The 22,474-nt window shown below is 38.7% G+C and overlaps 1 long non-coding RNA gene across 1 annotated transcript; it reads left to right on the forward strand.

Moving 5' to 3' along the window:
* Positions 1-1,952: 1,952 nt before the first annotated feature.
* Positions 1,953-14,139, forward strand: LOC118235544. The gene is made up of 3 exons (XR_004766876.1): positions 1,953-2,094; positions 3,061-3,188; positions 13,426-14,139. It is a non-coding gene; the product is annotated as an uncharacterized LOC118235544 (long non-coding RNA).
* Positions 14,140-22,474: the final 8,335 nt, after the last annotated feature.

Genomic DNA, 22,474 nt, shown 5'->3' on the forward strand with positions numbered 1-22,474 from the left:
ATTACAATAATATTTTTATCATTTATAATAGTTTTTAATAATTATTTTTATTATTTTACAAAGCATTAAGGTGCCAGATTCTGCCTCAGAGGGTGGTTGCCTCAGCGGGAGTAAATGATAAAAAACCAAAGCATTGTAGTGACCTTTTATTTTTGGGGGTTTCAATTATGCAATGTTTGGTCTATACTGCAAAAGCAAATGTTTCAATTTTAAATACAAACTAAGCACTTAAGTAACACTTTTTAAACACATGGACATGTTGAAAAAGAGAACGTCACTAGGGGGGTGACATCAAAATGACTGGCAATACATTATTTGTGCAGTGTTTTGTGCAGCGATGGGTTTACTCCGATGCAGTTTACTGCTGGTTGATTTAATTACCGGTATTAATGTGACGAGAAGTGCTTTGTCATTTGAATGTATAAAACGCAATTCCTTGCGCCCACTCCCACCAGTATTTTTTTTTTTTGCCTCAGATTTGACATCAAACCATTTTTTTACTTCATCAGTTGTGCGCCCTTCTCCAGATACAACGTTCACTGAACTAGTAATATCATCCCATTCATCAGTTTTGTGTTATCCACTACTGACGCTACTAAATATGACTGGTCGTTTGCTGTTCACTTCCCGCAGCAAAACCTCCACTTCAGATCTACTGAAGTTTTTCTTAGGTTTGGAGTCCGGTGCTCCACCGTCTTTAGATTTTCGTTTGGGCATTATTGACTCTTAACTTTTCTTTTAGATTTCTGTGTGTGCACACAGCCATGCAGTCTCATGCCCTTTTATGGGGATTGGTGGGGCATTTACCTATTCTAATTAGGAACTGGCACATGCTTTATACTTACGAGGACAATGGGATTCATCATTTTAAGAACACGTGCGAACAATTCTGCGGTTTAAGAACACGTCGTGAATCTGATGTAGACTTTTCTTAGGAATTTTCTCAGGAACAAATTTAAGAAAAAACTTCTAAAATATTTCTTTCAAGTTTTTAACCCAACTATAACCATTAAATTGTACAAAACACTACTAGATTATTATGACCTGTTCAGCAGACAAGGACAGGGTGGACGTGTATCCTGTGCTCATTAAAATTCATATCCGTAAGCCAAGACATATGTAAACCATTCCTCATCACTAGCTAGGTTAGAGCCAGTTAGAGCAGTAACCTTACACTACCAGAAAAAATAAAAGAAAGAAACAAAAACTAGGCTTTACCATCATATAGTTAAACCTGAAAATCATTTATTTTGTAGTAACGCTGTTACATTGAGGTACTATACACAAAACATTAGACTCTATATCAGTCTCAAACTCTGGACATTACGCCCGAATAAAGAAAGTCTTTGAGTCCACATGTCTGCTTGAAAGCTATTTAATTGTCGCTAGCTAACAGTAGGCCTACTTACCAATCCACCATGTTCTGTGACAAATTTCAGGCTAAAAGGGGCTCTGCAAATAGTAACTGTACAGATTATTGTAATACTGCATTGTCCATGGGCTGCAAAGGTAAAACCCATTTCTTGTAGCTCTCTTCCTTTTTGTGAAAAGAAAGCACCTGGGCTGATTAATTAACATGTGCTCTGTCCACCAGCTGGCATGACCAAGATAAATCCATTCCACCGGACAGAATGCTACCGATGTATTCACTACACATTCACCAAATATCTATTCAAAATAATCAATAACTATAATAACACACTTTGGGTCAGTGTGGCCATAGCTTTTAAAAAACGCCACCCATTTCTTCTGAATTGCATAATTTTTACACTGTAAAAACTCCTACTTTTATTTTTTTGGCATAAAAAAGTGTTTTAATTTGTTAAGACTTTAAAATATTAATTATTAACATTGAGGCAATAACTTAAGTCAGTCCAGCAAACCAAGCTAATTGTTTGTTTCAAAACCATTGAGTGAGTTATTAATACTTATATCTTTCAGTTGTGATTCAATACAAGGGGCGAAAGTTCTGATAACTCTTGCGTCTTTGTTGTGAAACACGGGAACGCCAACTTTCCGAGTTGACGTTTGTCAATTAAGTCCTCCGTCCCCACCCCCAGTCTCAGTCTGGCTGTCTCGCTGGAGTCCACGCAGGTAAGTTTTAACCTTCTTTTCATTTAATTAAGTTAAAATGGTGTCCAAATTTTTATTCAGTTATATGGTGTGATAAATTCATGGATAAGGTAGGCATTATCATCAACAGTTAAACACAAATTAGCGACTAGTCAATGCTGGTGCCGCTTGTCAGGGCAAGTACCCTTCAAACAGGGCAGGCATGTTTTTTTCCCGACTGGTTAGTCTGAATGGTCTTAATTCTTGTACGCTAAGTTGTCGCAACAGTATTACAGTAGCTGGGTCATCATTTCAATGACTAAAACCGAAACACTCTAGCACTAGCCGTTAAACTATTAATCGCTAACGGGAAATTGTCGTCACAAAGGGGAATTTTCACTTTATAACACTTCTGCTTCTCATGACTGATATCTTCTTCTGTTCCGTGTGTGCTGCAATCTAAGCTAACCGAAATTATCTGCTAAAAACTGAATTATGGACAAATTCGAAGATTTTTATTCTGTTATATCACAGACTTGCCAAATACATGTCGTGACTTCGTTGAAGGACCTTCAGCGCATATGTTTGGATACCCTGTTATCGAATAGAGATATACTCGCTTGCTTGCCTACAGGATTTGGCAAAAGTTAAATTTTTCAAGCGTGGCCTACGGTATGCAGTTTGCTATCAAATAAATACCAAGAAAAATGGCCAGAAGAAGCAATGGTTTTGATAGTTTGCCTGTTACAATCAATAATGGAGGAGCAAGTGGAATTGTTGAACCAAAAAGGAATTGAATAAATAAGTTTATCACTGATAAATAAATTGTGTTTGTTTCTTTTATTATCGAAACTCGAACCGCAGACTCGGCATATCTTGGTGATAAACTTTGATTGTGTGATCGGTGCTCTGACGTTAATGTTAGCCATTTTCCCCAAATAGTGGCGAACTGATGCGGGTCTGTGGAAAAGTTTGCCTCCAGTAATGTTTTTCCGGTGCACGTTTCAGACCATGACTGGCCAAAACATACAGCCCGTCTGCACTCCGAAATGAAAAAAGAGACTGGCTCGCGAGGCTACACACACACAGACGGAGCGGACAGCACGACAGAGAGGCCACGGTGGAGACTGAACCAGGTGAAGGGAAATATAACATTTTACTCGAGTTGACGACAATTTGATGCTCGTTACTGCAAGTGCAACAAAAGCTTTGCGAGTAAAAAGCCAATCCTACTATAAAATTGAGAAAGTCCGTTTGCATCAATTTTTCTCAATGGGTTGGCCAGTCAGCCTGAAATTGCACATGGGCCTTGAGCATTGGCTTAGGCAGGGTCTGTCGAAGCTGATTTTTCAATTTCCCCAAATTTAAGCTGTTTAATAGCATTTTTTGGAAAGTCTGAGGGAACCTAAATTGGCCGTGAGAGCAGACAACGGGAAGCGGGACACGGGGTCATGGCCAGAGCGAACAATAAACATGTAGAAACACGATATTTGCCCGCTGTCTCCCATCCACTCCCCACAGCGCTAGTTAGGCTAATAGTTAATTGTAAATGGTAAAACCAAAGCTGTCTGTATGTAGCCTAATAACAGTTTATCTTAGTTTGCCACGTATCTTAAAATTTCAAATAAAAAGTTTGAGAGAATTGCAGTTGGAATCCATTCACTATAAGCCTTGTTTTACCAATGTTATTTTGTGATTATTATTTTTTATTTTTTATGAAAGATTACTTCAGGACATATAGCATTTACTTAATCAGTGAGCATATTTGGTACTAGGGCTGGCCCGAATGCCATTTTTTAATCGGTCTTTCCAAACGAAGCTCCGAACCTTTGTTCTCATAAAAACACATTTAAAAATTAGGAATACCGTAGGCCTATTAGCTTTCATAACCGAACGCTGCAGTTCATTATAGATCCAGTGGGGGGCGACCTTGTATAGCTTAGCCGTGATTGAAGGGTTTCAAGTTTCATATGCCCGCTTATTGAAAGGCTCAAATAACAAGTTATTTCCAAAATTAAATTTTATTGCACGAAGTCATTATAAAATCAGCAGATCAGTAGCCTAGTAACAGAAAAATGTAACGGGTGCAATCTCAGCACGATACAATAAAAAACAATCACTGTCGGACAAAGCGCTCTGGAAAATAAAAATAGCTAGCTGACAGCAACTCGCTCTTTCTTTTCTCGCTTAGTGGCTTTTGGAACTGAAGCGTCTGCTGCGTTGTTGAGGAGGTTGATGATGCTAAGGGCTGCGATAACAGGGGATGCACCTATAATAATAAATTGGCTATAATAATAATAATAATAATAATAATAATAATAATAATAATTATTATTATTATTATTATTAATAATAATAAATTTATTTGACGCCAATCGCCTATGCCTGTAACAACAGTTAGCCAATGCGAAGTTAGCTAGCTAGTTCGTTAACTGCCTAGGCTAGCCTACTAAGCTAGCTACAGGACATCTTTTCACCAACAAATTACAGACGTACTTACAGATTTCAAATGAGCTCTCAGATTTGTTGTGCCGCCGTGGTATGCCAGTTGCTTGTTACACATTTGACATTGAGCCTTTTTCTTGTCATCGGTAATTTTTAAGGGTTTCCACACAGCCGATTTCTTCGCAGTTGCCAATGTACTAATAGACACGTGGACTGAAGCGTTTGTAGAGTGAGAGACGCACGTTGCATGCTCTGTCTTTTTATTTATTTTATTTTTTTAGGTTATCTAACCTATCCTCAAATTACAAACAACAACAACAATAATAATAATACATTTAAAAAACGAATCATCCGAATCCTGAATTGAGATTCGAATGCCAATACTGAACGAATTCTGAACCATTTGAACGTTCAGGGCCAGCCCTATTTGGTACTGCTAAAAACATGAAAGGATGGGTCAGTATACACTGAAGTGTGTAGAGTGGTGTCTGTAATAAATTATGAATTAAATTGAATGAATTGTAATTTGTATTTGCTGTAGCAAAACGTATTAAAATTTTAAAATTAATGGGACATAATGTTGTATTAAGTTTGTCAAAATCTTGTCAATTCCAGCGTGCAACCTACTGTTTACAATGACATTAAATTGATAAATGTTTAAAACCTATTAAGAACCTGGGCTGCGTTTCCCAGAGTCTCCTTAGCGCTACGTGCGTCGTAAGGTATCCCTTAAGCTCTTCCTTTAGCTCTCGAGCTGTTTCTCAGCGTCTCCTTAGCTAAGGTATACCTTAATTAAGGTATACCTTTAAAAGGGTGGTCTGAGGCACTCGTAAGCTGTCCCTTAGCGATGCGCTCCGCGGTTTCAGCCTTATTATGCCAACATTTTGCTTTTCAAATCGACAGTTGTACTACAGTGCGCATCTAGTAGCACATCGGCATGCGAAAATGAATTTAATATTTACTTTACGAAAAGTAATTATCCAATCAACGTGTCTGTGCATAGCACGTCATGAGAATGTTGTCGTTTTACCTGTCTATCCCCATCATGATGGTAATTAAGTATAAGGCCTATCCATGATAATAATCCAATTTGTGAAAAGAAAAAAAAAAGTTTTTTTTAATTTAGTAGTGGCGCTAACTTAGGATATGGCTTTTCTGACTGCATACCCTGTAGAAATTAGTTCGTTTGTGTGTGAGTCAATGATCACACTGACTTGGAACAAACCGCCGGTTTATTAAGAATATAAAACCTGTGTGTGCAAAAACAACGTTGAGTGAGTCTACTTGCATGACCGAACTAGAGCACGTTGATTGGCCTAGCCATAAACACACATACAGGTGCAGTGGCTCATAATGGACAAACATAGCCAAATGATCTACATTCCCTTCCTTTAGCTCACACCTCCTATATAAAACAAAATAGCACTGGGTAAATATCAACATTACGGAACATTTTTCTTACCATGTTGTTTTACGATTTTCGGTAAACAACCCAATAATGATATTCTTGGTTAAACTTAAGATTATCCAACAGCAAATTAAGGTGGATGAACAAATCACTTTAACAGGTAGACCTATTCATAAGGCACCCGGTATATAATTCATCATGATCAATTTCCACAGACGCGCTTTTGCCTTTCATCTACGATCATTTTTGCATTGCAGAGAAAAGTTCGCGGGAATCAGTGCAGTGCAGTGATATGCTGCTACAGTTGCCTATATATTGTGTGACAAAAACAAATTAACATTAGACCTTTGTTTCAATAAGAATAAAATAATTCACCCATATGTAGCCTATATCCTTTTCCCTGGGCTTCCACAAAGTCCCAGACTATGGCTTATATGTCCCGATTGATGCTTTTTATTTTATCCATTGTAGCCTATATGTACGTATTTATTGAAACTATCACAAGGTCTCCTCTTAACGGACTCTTAAAGAGATTAGCAGATAATCTCTAGTAGGCATAGCTTCCTCTTCTGCAATATTAGATTGATGTAAAATGATTATGACAACATGTGTAATATTAAAACGTCATTCACAAGCCTTTACAAGTGAGACAATCGATTCGCTTGGCATCGATTGATAAACCTTTCAGCACCACAGTGAAGGCCAGCTCCAATTTACGATGTACCTTTAAGTTATCCCTTAAGAGTTCTGGGAAACACTCGTAAAAAAGCGGTTTCCCTTAAGAAGGTATACCTTAAGAACCTTCGTAAAACGTTAAGGTACATCGAAACTCGGAAACGCAGCCCTGTTCTTTTGATCGAAATTAACCAACTCTTAAATTATTCTTCTACTGACTGCTTTGCTAATTTCCAGCAAATTGTCACCTTTATCAGTCTATCAGATTTAACTGAATGCAGTGCAAATTCTGCAAGTTCGCCCACGCCACTGAAGCTGTTCTCCTGAAACACTACCGCCTTCATCACAGAGGAGCAAACTGGCCTTGCATTCACACAGACTGCTTGGGCACTTTTAGGACCATTGGTGCGTTGAAATCACACATTTCGAGATTGCACAGGACTGTCCTGAGGCAAGTGAACTCAACATTTCACTGCTGGTTGTGTGATTTCAAAGACATTTGCTGTAAAAAAAAAAAAAAATCTTAATTCATTTGCATCATCACCTTAGACACAGAGAGATAGTGTGTTGCCCATTCTTAGGGTGCAGCTTTGAAACCAACCGCCTTAATAGCTTTACTGGTCACATATCGCGGAAGCATAAAAACGATACGGTGAAAGATTTTTGGACATCAGTCAGGGTAGTAAGTGGTGTTCAGTCTACTGACACAGAGCAACCAAGTAATGATGCAGCTGAGACTGGATTTTCATTGACCAGTAATCCTACATTGGACCAGTAATCCTACATTACAGAAAAAGGTGAAGCTGATTGTGTAGAGAATGTGGATGCTGAAATACTCGTGCACAAACTCTCTTTTTTAATTTTCTCTTTTTCTTCGTATGCAATGTATGTTATGTGTCTAAACATGCAATACAGGCAATTATAGAAGAATTTAATGATATTTTGTCCTTTTCCAAGTTTCATACATCTGCAGTTCTCAAAGAGGTCTTTGCAAAACATAACATTGAAATTGAGGAAGATGTAGTTCAAGAGATGAGTAACATCGTGTTTCAAACAAATCCAATAGTTATTACTACATCAGAAAAAGGTACATTATCAACTGATTATAGGAGAAATTGATATTTCAGGGAGCATTTCTCCATCATTGAGCCAACTGAGTTGTTGTATGACAGGACTTCAAGAAAAGCCTTTGTTTACGTTTCAGTGAATCAGGTTATTGAGCTTTTACTGAATATTACATTACATTACAGGCATTTAGCAGACGCTGTTATCCAGAGCGACTTACACAACTTTTTACATAGCATTTTACATTGTATCCATTTATACAGCTGGATATATACTGAAGCAATGCAGGTAAACTACCTTGCTCAAGGGTACAACGGCAGTGTCCTTACCCAGGAATCGAACCTGACAGACTGAATAGCATAATAACTTAATTTCCTTACAAATACTCAGACAAGGTGAATAAACCAAAGGCAATTTCTAAAGCAAATTTTGTAAAGGGCAGTATAGGTGGCAATGGCCATGAAAATTGGACCCTGTTACGATTCCTCCCTCTTTTCATTGGAAAGAGCATACCAGAACAAGAACCTGCATGGGAGATATTGATGGACCTCAAAGAAATTGTTGAGATTGTTGTCTCACCTGTTTTTTTCTGAGGAAATACTGCACTACTTGGAGATCAAGTTGTCTGATCACAGAAGGCTACTCACAGACACTTTTCCTGATTTTAGCTTGCGCCCAAAGCACCACTTTGCTGAACATTATCCTTACCTTATACGCTGCTTTGGTCCATTGGTGGAATTATGGACAATGAGGTTTGAGGCAAAACATAGTTTTTTCAGAACTTTAAGAATGTGCTTCTCACGCTGTTCTCAAAACACCAGGAGATGATGGCATGCCAATTTGACAGCCAAAGTCTTTTCAAGCCAATGTTACATGTGGAGAAAGTAACTGACATCAAAACCTCTTCTTTGGATGCTGTCCTGCACACAGTGATTAAGAGAAAGTATCCACATCTTGAAACTGTGTCCCTTTCTAAAGATATTTATTTGCATGAAACCCGATATGCAGAGGGTATGATTATATCAGCTGGACACTGCAGTGGACTGCCAGAATTCTTCAAAATAGTGACCATAGTAGTAAACCCTGTAAAAGTGGCCTTTGTTGGCAAAAAGCTCACATCTTGGTACCAGGAACATTTTAGGTCTTTCAAGCTTGTGGAGAACATCTATGCAGACACTGAGATTCTTGATCCTGAGGCTCTCAACAATCATCATCCATTGGCTGCATACACAGTGAGAGGGAAGGTGCTGGTGACTCCAAAAGTGTGCCTGCTCCATTGAAGGGATGCCGAATGGTAAGTAAACTCTGATTACACTTCATAGAAAAAACTGTCTTTCTCACTCTCATTTTCACTCTCTCTTTCTTCCATTCTAACAAGATGCTAACATTTAATGCTCTTCCAAAGTTGTTCAACCATGATATGAGTTTTGATGTGTTGTCTCTCAACTAGCCTTTACATTTTAGAATTTTACATTTAAGCAATAACTCATGACAGGCTATGGTATATTGTCATTATATCACACCTAAGGGGCGTTGTTCGGTCCGACGCGAACTGTTTTTGTTCAGAAACTGTTTTTGTTGGACTGTATAGGTGAAATAGAGATCGTTTCCAAACAAGCCACCATTGTTCTTTTCCTAAGCCCACTTCCTCAAAACTACATTAGCAACGCCCACAAGCTGGCTGCAAGCAAAAGCTAGGCGACAGCGACACTTAGTGAAAAAGTGTGAGCTGGTGTGAGCGCAGGGTAACATTTTTTTTCTTAGCCGCGGAGTGATATAGAACTGTACAAAGGCAGACTTCATAGCCATGGTATGGTTATTATACCACACCTATCAACCAATAAGATTGCATGTTTTATAAAATGTGATGACCCTCCCACTCTGTATTGAGTACTGCTCTATCTGATATGGTTTAGTGTAGGAGATGAATGTGAGGTTGTAGAGTTGTCAGCTGATATGACTCAGCTGTGCAGCCTGGACCGTTAAGACATATACACTGGCTGCATCAGCTCACTCACACTCTCTTCCCTGTGGAGGCATCTGTTTTTCCCTGTCTTTAAGATTTAATTTGCATGTGAGCAGCACATTTCTCATATATTATAACCATGCTTTGCAGGTAGTACTGACACAATATAACGCATATAATGCACTCCTTGTGCATTGTTTATCAGTTTTGGCGTTACAGAAGTAATGCTGTTACAGTACTTTTAGCAGTAACAAAGTAATATAACACGTTACTAATAGGATTTCAGTAATATTATTACAGTTACTATGTCAAGTAACGCGCGTTACCACCCGTAACTTCTGTAACATGAGAAATTAGTTCTTTTACACAAAATAGTGTAAATATAACTGTTAGAGTACTCCGCTTCGCGTTGTGCCTATGCCGCAGCACAGCCGTGCCAATAACCACAATAAAGCACTCCCCCTCGTGTGTTATTGCTTAAATATACATTTATCCCTGCCATTCACCTGGGCACATACCGTCGTTAGAGTTGAAGTTGGTTCTGGCCGTTAACTTCAAATTCCCTTACTACGGAGGTACCTGCTTGCAAAATCCCCTTGTTTAAGTGACGTTACCTCATTCCAGATATTGTTCCTGTCATCCACTTATGCAAGAATTTAATTACTTAAAATACACACTATTTACACCGTTACACTTGCACGTAGCCCACAGATATATTTTACGTTTGGTCTCCATGCGTAGCTAGTTCATTAGGCTATAACAAAAAGTTTTTGCAGCTGATTACATGATGAGAGAGAGGGGTGGGGGGGGGGGGACTACTTTGCGGACTGCTACTTGCCCCTCAAAAAGAACGGCAGATCGCTGTAGTCAGTCACATTTCTGTAACATTGTATTGAGCTTACATAGCCTACCTGCATGCAAGTAGAATACAGAATCAATATAATGAACTGCAATAAACGTGAGCTTCTGTTCTTAGATTACCCACTATGGAACATTACCCTCTTCCATTTTAGAATGCCTAGTCGTACTTCTGCAGTTATTTTGGTGAAAGTAACGCAAAAGTAATAAGTAACATGTTACTCTACACAGACAGTAATATTGTAAAGTAACTTATTACTGTAAAATCAGTAATCAAAAACTAGTAATATGTAATATATTACATTTTGAAAGTGACTTGCCCAACACTGTTGTTTATTCATTTAATTTGCTGGAAATTGTCTTGTTTTTTGCCTTTGGCAACCTAAACCTTCTGTCTTCTTCTCTTCTTTTCTCATTGAACACAGGGTTTATTACTGCTGGTGAAAATCTCCCCAAGAATGTCTCGTAAAGTGGTGCTTCCTCAAGTACCTGAATCAGTTGAACAGTTGCAAAACATTCTTCTGGAAAATCTTCAACTTCAAGGCAGCTTCACACTACAGTTTGAGGACCCAGACTTTAATAATGCTCTCTGTAATTTGTGCGATATCCACGAGTTGCCACCTGAACGAGTCATCTTGCACATTCTTTGGGATGAGCCACCTGCACATGCTCTGCAAGATTCAGACTCTGTTCATTCAGGGTCTTCCCTGGACACAGCCAGTTTATCATCCAGAGAGTCACCCCAGAGCCCCTCAGCTTTTATCAGGAACTATATGCGAAGTATATCCGAGTGGCCTTCACCTTTTCCCATTCCAGCCTTCTCCTATGATGTAGAATTGAAGTTAAACACAGGCAATGAGGCATATGAAAAGACCAAGAAAGGTATCAACATAACGAGATATACAAGTGCTATCTCATGCTAAAAAAATAATGTTTACACCTATGCAGTACCTTTAGCAATAATAATAATAATAATAAACCTCTACTTTAGTAAAGAAAACAATTATGACAGGTGTGTTGTAATAAAAACGAGTGGTGTCCACTGATTAAATGCAGTCTTTCTGCACTGTGAAGAGGGAAAACCCAGATATTCACAAAGTTTGTGATGAATGACAGGTTGTCTCCATGCAAAATAGATTTGGGGTTTAAAATTCAATTAAGCTGCTTTATTTTATGGGTTTAGTGAAGGCGGATCATTTTTTACCCTTAGGGTAAGGGGAGTATGCAGAATGTTAAGACTACACAAGGGTCAATGACAAATATCTTTCAGTTTGATTTACTGTTCATGTGTTGGTCATTTCCTGTCTGTCATCACAAGGAAACTGACCCAGAAGAGGAGCAGATGAAGGGCATCATTGTGGGTATCCTCACTGTGTTGGAGGATGATGATAGTTCAGCTCCTGCAAGAGTCACGAACGTCGCTATTATTGTAGAAGACCACATCGTCCTTAAGGATCTCCCTGACCTGCCAACGGCTTTTGCTTACCTCTCTGGGCTGATCTACGCTTTGAACCTCCAGTACCCAAAATAACTGAGGTACACGTTTGAAACCATTCAGAAGGTTTTCATGGAACTTGGAACAGATCTCTCTGCAAGGGTCAGATCCTTCAAAAACAAACTCCTTCAGTGAATCCAGTGGGTTACCAATATTCTGATACATAAAGCATTTGTTGATCATTTTGATACTGAAAGTTCTAGATCTAAATAGCCTTGTTATTTTATTGTCTGTGCCCTCATCCTGTCTCCTGCTGTTTTAAGGCAGGCTGTGGGTCATTAATCAGACTATCACAGCAAAGTCTGGGGGAGTTAAAATCTTCTGAGATCTCCTTATATGCTACCTCATTGTATTTTGGTGTTCAAGATGTGATGCATACAATGTTACAACACAAGTTAAATGCTAAGACTGGGACAGTTATGGGTCTCAGTAGTTACCTTTTACTTGGCCTTGTTGCAAAGTGTTTTGATACATTAAAACAAAGTTTTAAATGTAGAAGTTGCATGTGTAATTATTTATACATTTGATGGGAAGTTACCTTAACTGTTGCAGTGTGCAATTATAAGTTACTCTAACTTGTTCCACTAATTCAACCCAACTGAAATTAAGTGGGTACTATGTACAGATTTAAATTACTCTAACTTGGATTAAAGTAGACAGATGAGAATTTAAAGTTGTTACAATGTGAAATTATAAATTACTGCAACTTGGAGTTGAGTTAATATAAGTAAGGTTTAAAAGTCATTACAATGTGAAATTATAAGTTACTGCAACTTGGAGTTGGGAAAACAGAAGTAAGGATTCAAAGTTGTTACAATGTGAAATTATAAGTTACTGCAACTTGGTGTTGAGTAAACAGAAGTAAGGATTCAAAGTCGTTACAATGTGAAATTATAAGTTACTGCAACTTAAACGTTTATGTTTAATTGCCTAACTTAAAATTTTGCTGAAGTTTGTGTTATGCCCTCGTGTTTCGATTGTCATTGGTATTTCCTTGTGTTCCTGTTATTTATGTTCCTTGTGCTTTTGTGTTCCTCACCATGTCTTTGCTTTTCCCCACAGGGTGGGCGTGACCTTATCCCCTATTCACTCCCTAATTACTTCCAGCCTTCAGCCATTTTCTCACTCTGTTCAGGTCGCATTCCTCACACCCCCCTTATTAGTTCTAATCAGTCCCTGAGTATAAAGTCACGCTTTTCATTTCACCCCTTGCCAGATCGTTGATTTGTTGCCTAGTCTTGAACATCGCACTCCTTGTGTAAACCAAGCCTAGCTTCTATTCCCTGTACCCCGATTCTCAGTACCTTCCTTGTTTCCTTTAGATAGCATTGTTCTCCTAGTCACTTTTAGTTTTTGTTTCATGCACTTTGTTTCAGTGTTTCCCTGTCTGTCGAGTCTATGTGTTTGTCCTCGTCGCGTCTCATTTTGTGTTCTCTCCTTCTCCCCGGTTTACCTCCCCAGCTCCAACCTCCCGGTCCTGCCCGTCCTTCGCCGGCCTCCCAGTCCCCAGTCCAGCTCCGCCACCGAAGCCAGAGGAATCCCATCCTGCGCCACGCCAAGCCGGATCCCGGACCATCTCCTCACCAACCCTCACGGTCCCTGCTTCAAGTCTGCCCTGGTTCCTACCGCCCCCTGCTGTGTAATCAAACTTCTCTCTGAATTCCATAACACTGCTATCTTTGAGTCCTGCATTTTGGGCCCTGCCAAGCACGGAACGTAACAGTTTGTTGCCTTAAAATTGAGTTGTTCCAACTTTCCTTTTTTACAGTGTAGGAAACTAAAAAATGACACCATAATGTTACCCCTGACCTCACCCTCTATGTTTGTGCCTCCAGGAAGGGCACATACACTGGGTAAATTCAGCATGCTTGCAATGCAAATGAAATAAAACAAAGATAACAAAAACAAACAAAACAAAAACTATAGCTCTATAGCTTTTGGGGTAATGCAACTTATGCCATTTACAGACCCTAAAGAGATTTTTTCAGAGAAAATCATTAGTGAGGTGTGCAATCAACTCTTAGGATGTTGGACTGTGAATATACAATATTTGTTATGTGAAAACAAGTGCTTGATATTAAAATTAGGCAATGATTTCTGGGGTAATGATTCATGTTGGCAATAAAGAATGAAAGTTAGAGAAATTAAACTATTTAAAGGATGGTTTTCTATGCAGTTGGACTCCGATTCATTGTGTGATTCTAGTAAAATTTCCGGCCAGAACTATCATAATCAGTAGAATTACTATAATTATACAGTGCTGTGAAAACATATTTGTCCCCTTCCTGATTTCCTCTATTATTGCACATTTGTCACAATAACAATGAATGGTTTCTTAGAAAAAAACATAATATAAAGGGAACCTGAGTAAACACAAAACACATTTATTATTATTTCATTTATTTAATGAAAAAGTTATCAAACAGCCATATCACCCATGTGAGAAAGTAATTTCCCCCCTTTAAACTTAACTGCAAACGGCTTCCTATAATTTGATCTCAGCAGTGCTGAAAATGGAAGATATTTACTGGGGGGACTCTGTACTTTTGTGTGTGTGTGTGTTGCGGGTATCGTTCCCCTCGCAAGCACACACACACAGGCCCCTTCCTAATATTCTTAAATTGTTTATTTTCTTCTTTTCCTTCTTGAGCATGGATCAATAGTGACTTAAGAGGTGACAGTATTGTGTGAACAATATCTAGTTGGCTTTCACCTATCTAATTCAGATCAGTGTTCATGAAGGAAAGGTTGAGAAGACAAAGCTATTTAGAAGTATTGGGATGAGATCACAGATTGCTGCATCACTTGCCTATTCAAAAAAACAAATAGTTCCTTTTCAAATAATTCAGTTTTATATTAATTTCATTCTTTAACCATCCATTTAACTATTTTTATTTAATTTAAATCATTTATATTGTATTTCATTTTTAACAATTCATGGGAGCATTTTTCCTTTTGAACCCTATTATTGTACTTAATTTTGTAATTGATTTCACTTCAAGTTAATTTTTAAAACACGCCAGATGGCTCTTTTCTCATTTTCCTTTTTTCTCTTTTTCTGCAGGCTAAGTGGTTTGCGCTTATTTTTCCTTTCAGCAGCCAAAACCTCACATAGATCTGGGGTTTAAACTGAGTCAACATCATTACCAGTTGGCTTGCTAGTTAGTTAAGATCAAATTAAATTTTCAACTCGTTAGCTAACGTTTGCTCTATATCTAGTGGTGTTAGCTAGCTATCGAGTGCGAGCTAGATCATCCAGAGTTTGCAAATTAGCAAGCAAATTACAGCTTGCAGCTAATATAACAGGAGAAATACAAGGCTAAACAGTCCTCAAAATTATCTATAAAACTATAAAGTCATCCAAAACTATAATCTTATCAGATTTAGTTGCTAGCTAAATTATACCAATAATCTCAGGGAACAGTCTCACACTCACACACAGCAAAATACAGCAAAGCAACCCAACAAAGCAAAGAATTCTGAGTGCAAGGGGAGAGAAAAGCTTGCATTCCTACTGGCTGCATGTACTCAACAAAGGTAACTCCCTCATTGCCCATCTTCCGCCGTAGTCTGAAGACTCATCTCTTCAAACCTTCACCACTGTGCGGGGCACTCCCAATCTGGGATCATTTTTATCACTTAAATCCCCCTCTTTCATGCTACACATGTACCTCCCGTGCCACTTTAATTTTACATGTACGTCCATCTAGCACTTATGTACTTTGTATTATTATCTTGATGTTGTAGGTTGTCATGCCTCCTAGTTTGACTTAGCATAGGTTAGGTCAGAGCAATGTTTACTGTGTGAACTGGACTTAATGTGTTCATGTATGAATAACTGCTACAAAATGAGTATCGTACCTGTGTTTTGTAGTTGTTCCAATGACCTTGGTATGCACGTATTGTTCATCGCTTTGGACATAATATAATGTAAAGGTTATGTTGCGCACAATGGACTTTTGAAATGAATGGAAATTCAGAACCTTGACAAAAAAGTTGACAAACCAGACCAATTTCAAACAGAATGGCATCCACCCTTGATATTTAGTACCCGGACTCCATCCCCACATTCCCCCCCTCACCCCAATTCCAGCCCTAGATATCAATCTTTCACCTTTCACATGTAGAAGACTTTTAGCCCACTCTTCTTTACAGAACTGCTTCTAATGCTTTTTCTTGTGAATGGTTAGGTTTTTAAGCATGAACTGCTTGTTAGGCCACTCCTAACTTGAATTTTGTTTCTTTTCAGTCATTCAGATGTGGACTTGCTTTTGTGGAATCAATCATTGTCTATCATTGCATAACCCAATTATGCTTCAGCTTCAGCTCATGGACAAAGGACCAGATATTCTTCTCAAGAATTTTTTGGTACAAAGCAGAATTCATGTTTCCTTAAATAATGGCAAGTCGTCCAGGTCCAGAGGCAGGAAAGTATCCCCACTCACCATCACAATATCACCACCATGTTTAACTGTTGGTATGATGTTCTTGCTGTGAAATGCTGTATTTCAAAAGTTCCACTTTTGACTCATGTGTTCATGGAACATTATCTCAAAAGGCTTACGGATCATCCAAGTTCACTTTTGCAAATGTGAGTTCAGCATTGATGTTTCTCTTGGTTAGCACTGGTTTCCACCTTGCTACTCTCCAGTGAATCCCATTTTTGCCCAGTCTCTTTCTTATTGTGGAGTCATGAACACTGACCCTATCAGAGGCTCAGAGGCCTGCAGTTCTTCAGATGTTCTTCTGGGATCTTTTGTGGCTTTCTGGTTGAGTTGTCGCTGTCATAGACATGCATATTTAACTAGACAAACAAGCAGCTTCAGCTAACCTTCAACTAACCTAAGCTTGTGACATCCCGGAAGAAAGCCTGTACTGCACATGTTGAGGGGAAAACATTATATTTACAATTAAAGTGTATGGGCAACATCAAACTTTTGAAGGCAAAATAAAATGTCCTTGATGGTATTTTGAGACTTGATTAACCACCGCTGCATTTCATATGAAAAGCAGATGCACTTAATGAAATTTATGACCACAAAAATTGAATAATTAGGTGTTCTTTGGTAATTAAATCACCTTGGTTTCCGACATTGAATTCAATGGGCAGCAAGCTCTTTTGCATGTGCAGTTTCCCATTACTTCCTAGGCTTCATTGTCTGGCCCCTCCCACCCTCTCCAGTTGTCATGTACGTTCAATGGTTGCTTCGCCCCTGGAGAACTTTTGGCTGGCTGACCACTCCTGGGAAGATTCACCACTGTTCCAAGTGTTCTCTATTTAGAGATAATGGCTCTCACTGTGGTTCAGTGGAGTCCCAGAGCCTTAGAAATGGCTTTGTAACTGTTTCCAGACTGATGTATTTCAACACCTTGTTTCTCATCTCTTCTGGAATTTCCTTCCTTTGATCATGATATAGACGCTTTCAACAGTAACAACATAAACAAATGTTACTGCGCATGTGCGTTGTTTTGGCCCAAACTTAACTTCCGGCAGACTTCCGCAAACAATCAATAACAACAGAGTCCCTCTAGACTATTTCTGATAACAAGCAAAATAAATAAGTAAATTACGTTAGCTAGCTAGTTAAAACTATGTCTAGCCAGTATTATTTGGGGTTGCCAGTCGAGGAAAAGAACGGTTACTTAGCCAAACTCAAATGCGATAATGTTACACTACCAGAAAAACAAGTGACAGAAACAGTGTTGACAGTATTGCACCTTGCTGAGCATCATACATTCCTTGCATTATCCATAACTATTCCGGTTACATGCACATTCCTGTGTAAAAAGTGCACTCTTTCTATGATATTGCTTAAAAACGGTGATTATTTACATGAGACACAAACTGGGGCTAGTGGGCAGCATGTGTAGCCTATGCAATTACTGTAGGTTATTTATTAGCATGCATGTGGGTCTTAATAGTTTGGGTCATCTTGCTAGGTTACCACAACAAAAAAATGATCAGGCAATGTAACACTGTCAAGTCATTGGAAACAGGTAACAGCGTATCAACTACTAGCATTGATCTAACGTTACTGTACATGATTTATACAATGTTAGCTATGTTTAGCTAGCTAGCTAGTTACAATCAATTTTGTTAGCTAATTCATAACTATTGCAGGCCAGCTAGCTATTAGCTATTGCTTATCATGAGCTTGTTACCTGAAACGAAGTAAGTGCTAGAGTGAGAGCACTTATTATTTTTTCTGTGCCGGCAAATAAGTCAGAGGTGGTCCAGCTCTAGCTTTTGGTTGCTAAGGGGATGTGAATCGACCGCCCCATATAAATGAATGGAACTTGACATAGATTTGCTAGCATACTGTATAAGTGTCCTGTTTTGCATATTTGATTAATATGCAATAATACCATAATTTGGTTAATATGAGAAAGGGTGGTCGCTATCAACATGTGTAGGAATCCGAACATATTCACTGATGTAACCCAAGTCGCAGGACGCAAAATAGCCGTTAGGAAAGCAGTTTGAAATTATGAAGCAACGTCTGCGCCATTGGCTTTTATGAGTCGCGATGAGATAATTCTGAGCGTGTTGCTTGTCTTAAAGTTGATACAGTAAATAAGGCTGTATTAGTATTACTAAATGTGTATGTATGAAGTTGATTTTTTTTTTGAAGTACAGTTTATTACGTATATTTTTACAGGACTTACATTTTAATAGGTAACAATGTCCAGTTATTTCTCAAAAATACGAAGTAACAATGGGCAAGCACCAGCTATAATAATCGCAGGGATTCAAGCAATTAGTTTCACAATTCCATAGTGGGGTTACAAAGTTAAATTATGTATTTTTACAAATTTTTATAACGTTGTTTGTTCCTGAGGTCAGATTGCACCCCACAGCACAACAACCTGAGCCCAACGTCAGTCTGCTCATCAGCTTAACTTTCACTCCGTTTGTAGTCGGTGCCATATTAGCCAGTAAACACAAACCCAATAATAAACAAACACAGAGCGGAAGTTAACTTCGGGCCAAGCGCATAACCTTGGCAACGCGCGTGCGTCCGATGAAAGCGTCTATAGCGTGCATGCAAAAACCTTGTGGTGACAACTTCACTCTGAAAGTAAGGTTTAATATGAGTGAGGTTTGGATTAAACCGGGGTGGCTGCAATCAAGCCTGGCTGTGTTTAATCAGCTGAATATAATTATCAATTAAAGTTAAGGCTAATTTGGTCTTTTGGGTAAGTAAGAGGGGAGTTACTTTTTCACGTGATATTGGCGTTTTTCACTAAATAAATTAAATAATGATTTTAAATTTAATTAGTTTTGTGTTTACTCTAGTTCCAAGTCAAATATTTAATTCTGAGTAAAGATCTGAAATCAGGAATGGGGCAAATACTTTTTCAAGGCATTGTATTTATCAAGTTATTTGAAAAAAAAAAAAAAAAACAACTAATAAAATCTAGAATGATTAACACTGAATGACCATTCCTGGAAGAAATATTCAAAAACATTGAGGGTGCAATTTAAAACAGTTCTGTTTGAAACAGGGATAGGGTGTGGTTGACCCAAGGACAGCTCTGATGAATAGTATTAGTGTAGGAAAAGTGCACATGTAGGAAAATACCGGCAACATTTTGGCTGCCGGCATTTTTACCTAAGAATTCACATCAATGAAAATAACCTAGAATCTCACAGTCAACTGTAAAATAAACAGTCAGCAGTTTGAAGATGTATGCTTAACCAGTTGATAACAGACAATGTGTGTGCCTGATAATTTGTGTTGCTTTGTTCTCTCGTCAGACAGATGAAAAGGAATTTTGCCCAGCAAGTAAAAAAGCCCAGTAAGCCTCAGTTGTGAAATATTACCTGCCATTTTGGATAAACCTGATCAGAAATTTCAACATATTGGGCCTAGTCTGCCCTTAAAATAAATAAATAAATAAATAAAAACATGTAATTCCTGATTTACACAGACATTTTGCTGGTCGAAAATATGTTTTACATGCTTCTGACAGAAGGAATTTCAAGGTACTTACAGAAAATATGCCCCTCTAGACTTGAACTATGGTAGTTTTAATCCTAGTCAAGCCACTAGCTACTGATAGTAATGGGTATTATACTGTTATATCATTATATTATACTCAGGGGGGAAGCAAGCATTTTTTTTACGGGCCCCTTTCTAATTAGAGGGTTTGGCTACGTCAGTCACAGCCAATGCTAGCAAGTGCATAAAATCAAGCATACCGCATGCAAATTTCTATCGACAAACATTGACAGTAGAATAGGCAGACTAGTACTGTTTGCAAGGCAACGCCAGACGGTGGTACTTTGATTGTCAGCTCACTCGCTAGCTAGCAATTATATCACTTACATCAGCTATCAGAGGTAGGGATCAGATCACCAGCATGGAAAGGTTGTTAGACCAAAACTTGTCAACTTGCAACTTGAGATTCACGCAAGTGACAGTTTGAAGCCTTGTTGTCACTGTCACTGAAACAAAACACAGCGCACTGACAGACAAACCTTGAGACTACTTTGAAGGGAAACAATTGCAAGTCAGGTTAAGTTTACTGTTGGAAAGCACTTTTATGCCATAGTTTTAAGCCCACTAAAGCACTTGAGTGCTGCTATTCTGCTGCATACCAGATTGGCAAGGGGGGAAACCACCACACTATTGGGGGTTTACTGTTACTGCCAGGAGATGGATTTGATTGCTTGTGGGTTTAATATCAGCTGAAATGCATCCCATTGTCACACAACACTGTTGACTGCAGCATTGCATGGCAGGTGATATTTAGGAACAGCTGACAGAGGCAGAACATCCATCCGTCCATCCATCCATTATCTATACCTGCTTATTCCTGCAGGCATCCCATTGTCAGACAACACAGTTGCCCACAGAATGGCATGGCAGGGGATATTTAGGAACAGCTGAAAAAGGCAGAACATCCATCCATCCATTATCTCTACCTGCTTATTCCTGCACAGGATTTCAGGGGTGCTGCAGCCTATCCCAGCATGCATTGTTCGAAAGGCAGGAATACACCCTGAACAGGTCACCAATCTTTCTTAGAAATAACCACAATGACCACTTTCATCCCTTAAAAACATTCATTTCTGTACCTTCTGACCACATGTGAACAGGCATAATTTACTTCTCAAGAGTCTATAACATCTGGTCTCTGTGTGCTAACATAAGGCCAGATAGTGCAGTTAACCCTTGTAATGTACAATACCAGCACCCCAAGTTACAGTCATCAGAGTAATAATCTAATGATCCCATTTGAGCTTTACAATTCAGAAATTCTGTACTGTCATGTCATTTCTGTCATGTCATTTCAGTCTCTGGTAATGTATGTGTCATTTCAGCTGTTTTTTTCCCCCGAAAAGAGTGGATGAATTTTCAGAGATGTTCCATTGATACCTGTAGGGCTGTTGTCTTGTGCCACTAGAGTTGCCGGATCCCATGTAGAGCTAACAGGAATATTCATTTCAACTCTTCAACTCTTCAAACACTCCCCTCCGGCAGGAGGCTGCGGTCCATCAGGACCAAAACCTCACGACACAAGAACAGTTTTTTCCCGACTGCAGCTGGCCTCATCAACAAGGTCCGGGACCCCCACTGACACTATCTGTTATCCTGACCCCCATGGACACCAAACAGACATCACCTGTACTTACTCTAACATTTTGTCCCCTTGCACTATTGTTTATTGTTTACTGTTTACTTTTTCCACTATGTTTATGTTGTTGCACTATGTTTATTTTATTTTATTTCATTTTATTTATTTTATTTTATGTTCACTGTTATGCATCACCAGACCAAAACAAATTCCTCGTATGTGAAAACCTACTTGGCAATAAAACCTGATTCTGATTCTGATTCTGATATATTTTTTGCTCTGATCAGATACCATAAATATTACATAATGCTTCACAAGAAATGTTTTTCTAATCAGTTGATTAAAACAACATTCTTTCATTATATTTTAGGGGCTGGCTAACAGCAAATTAATTCAATAAGCCATGGTCTGAACAGAAAAGGGCAGATTACTTGTTTGGTAGCGTTGGGTGCAAACTTTATTTATACGATCACAAGTCACATGTTCAAGTACACAATTCTGAGGGTAGGAGATGAGAGCAAGCCTCCCACATCCCAGATAACAAGCGACTCCAGCTTACTTCAGGCCAGAATAACCGCAGATTCTGTTGGGAGTTGCTTGATATCTGGGATAAAAAGCCTTTGTGCAATCTTGTCACAATCTCTCTCCCTTTGTTGGGACCCATCCTGAGAAATCGAACTAAATGCATTTCACTGAGCCCCCCCGCCATCCATGATCCATGATGGACCTATCTATATACTCCCTGCTCTGTTGAAGCAGGATAAAAAGGCCAAAAGGAATAAACAGTCGTTTTTGAGATAAGAGAATTCTGATTGCAAACCAATCTCTTCCATTAATGTCCCATGGCAAACCCTGAGGCAATTATCCTGCCTTTTTTCCCCACTGCACAAAACACTGTCATAAATGACATATGGGGTACAAGGCTAAT

The sequence above is a fragment of the Anguilla anguilla genome, chromosome 9 (assembly GCF_013347855.1).
Source record: "Anguilla anguilla isolate fAngAng1 chromosome 9, fAngAng1.pri, whole genome shotgun sequence".
Lineage (NCBI taxonomy): Eukaryota > Metazoa > Chordata > Actinopteri > Anguilliformes > Anguillidae > Anguilla > Anguilla anguilla.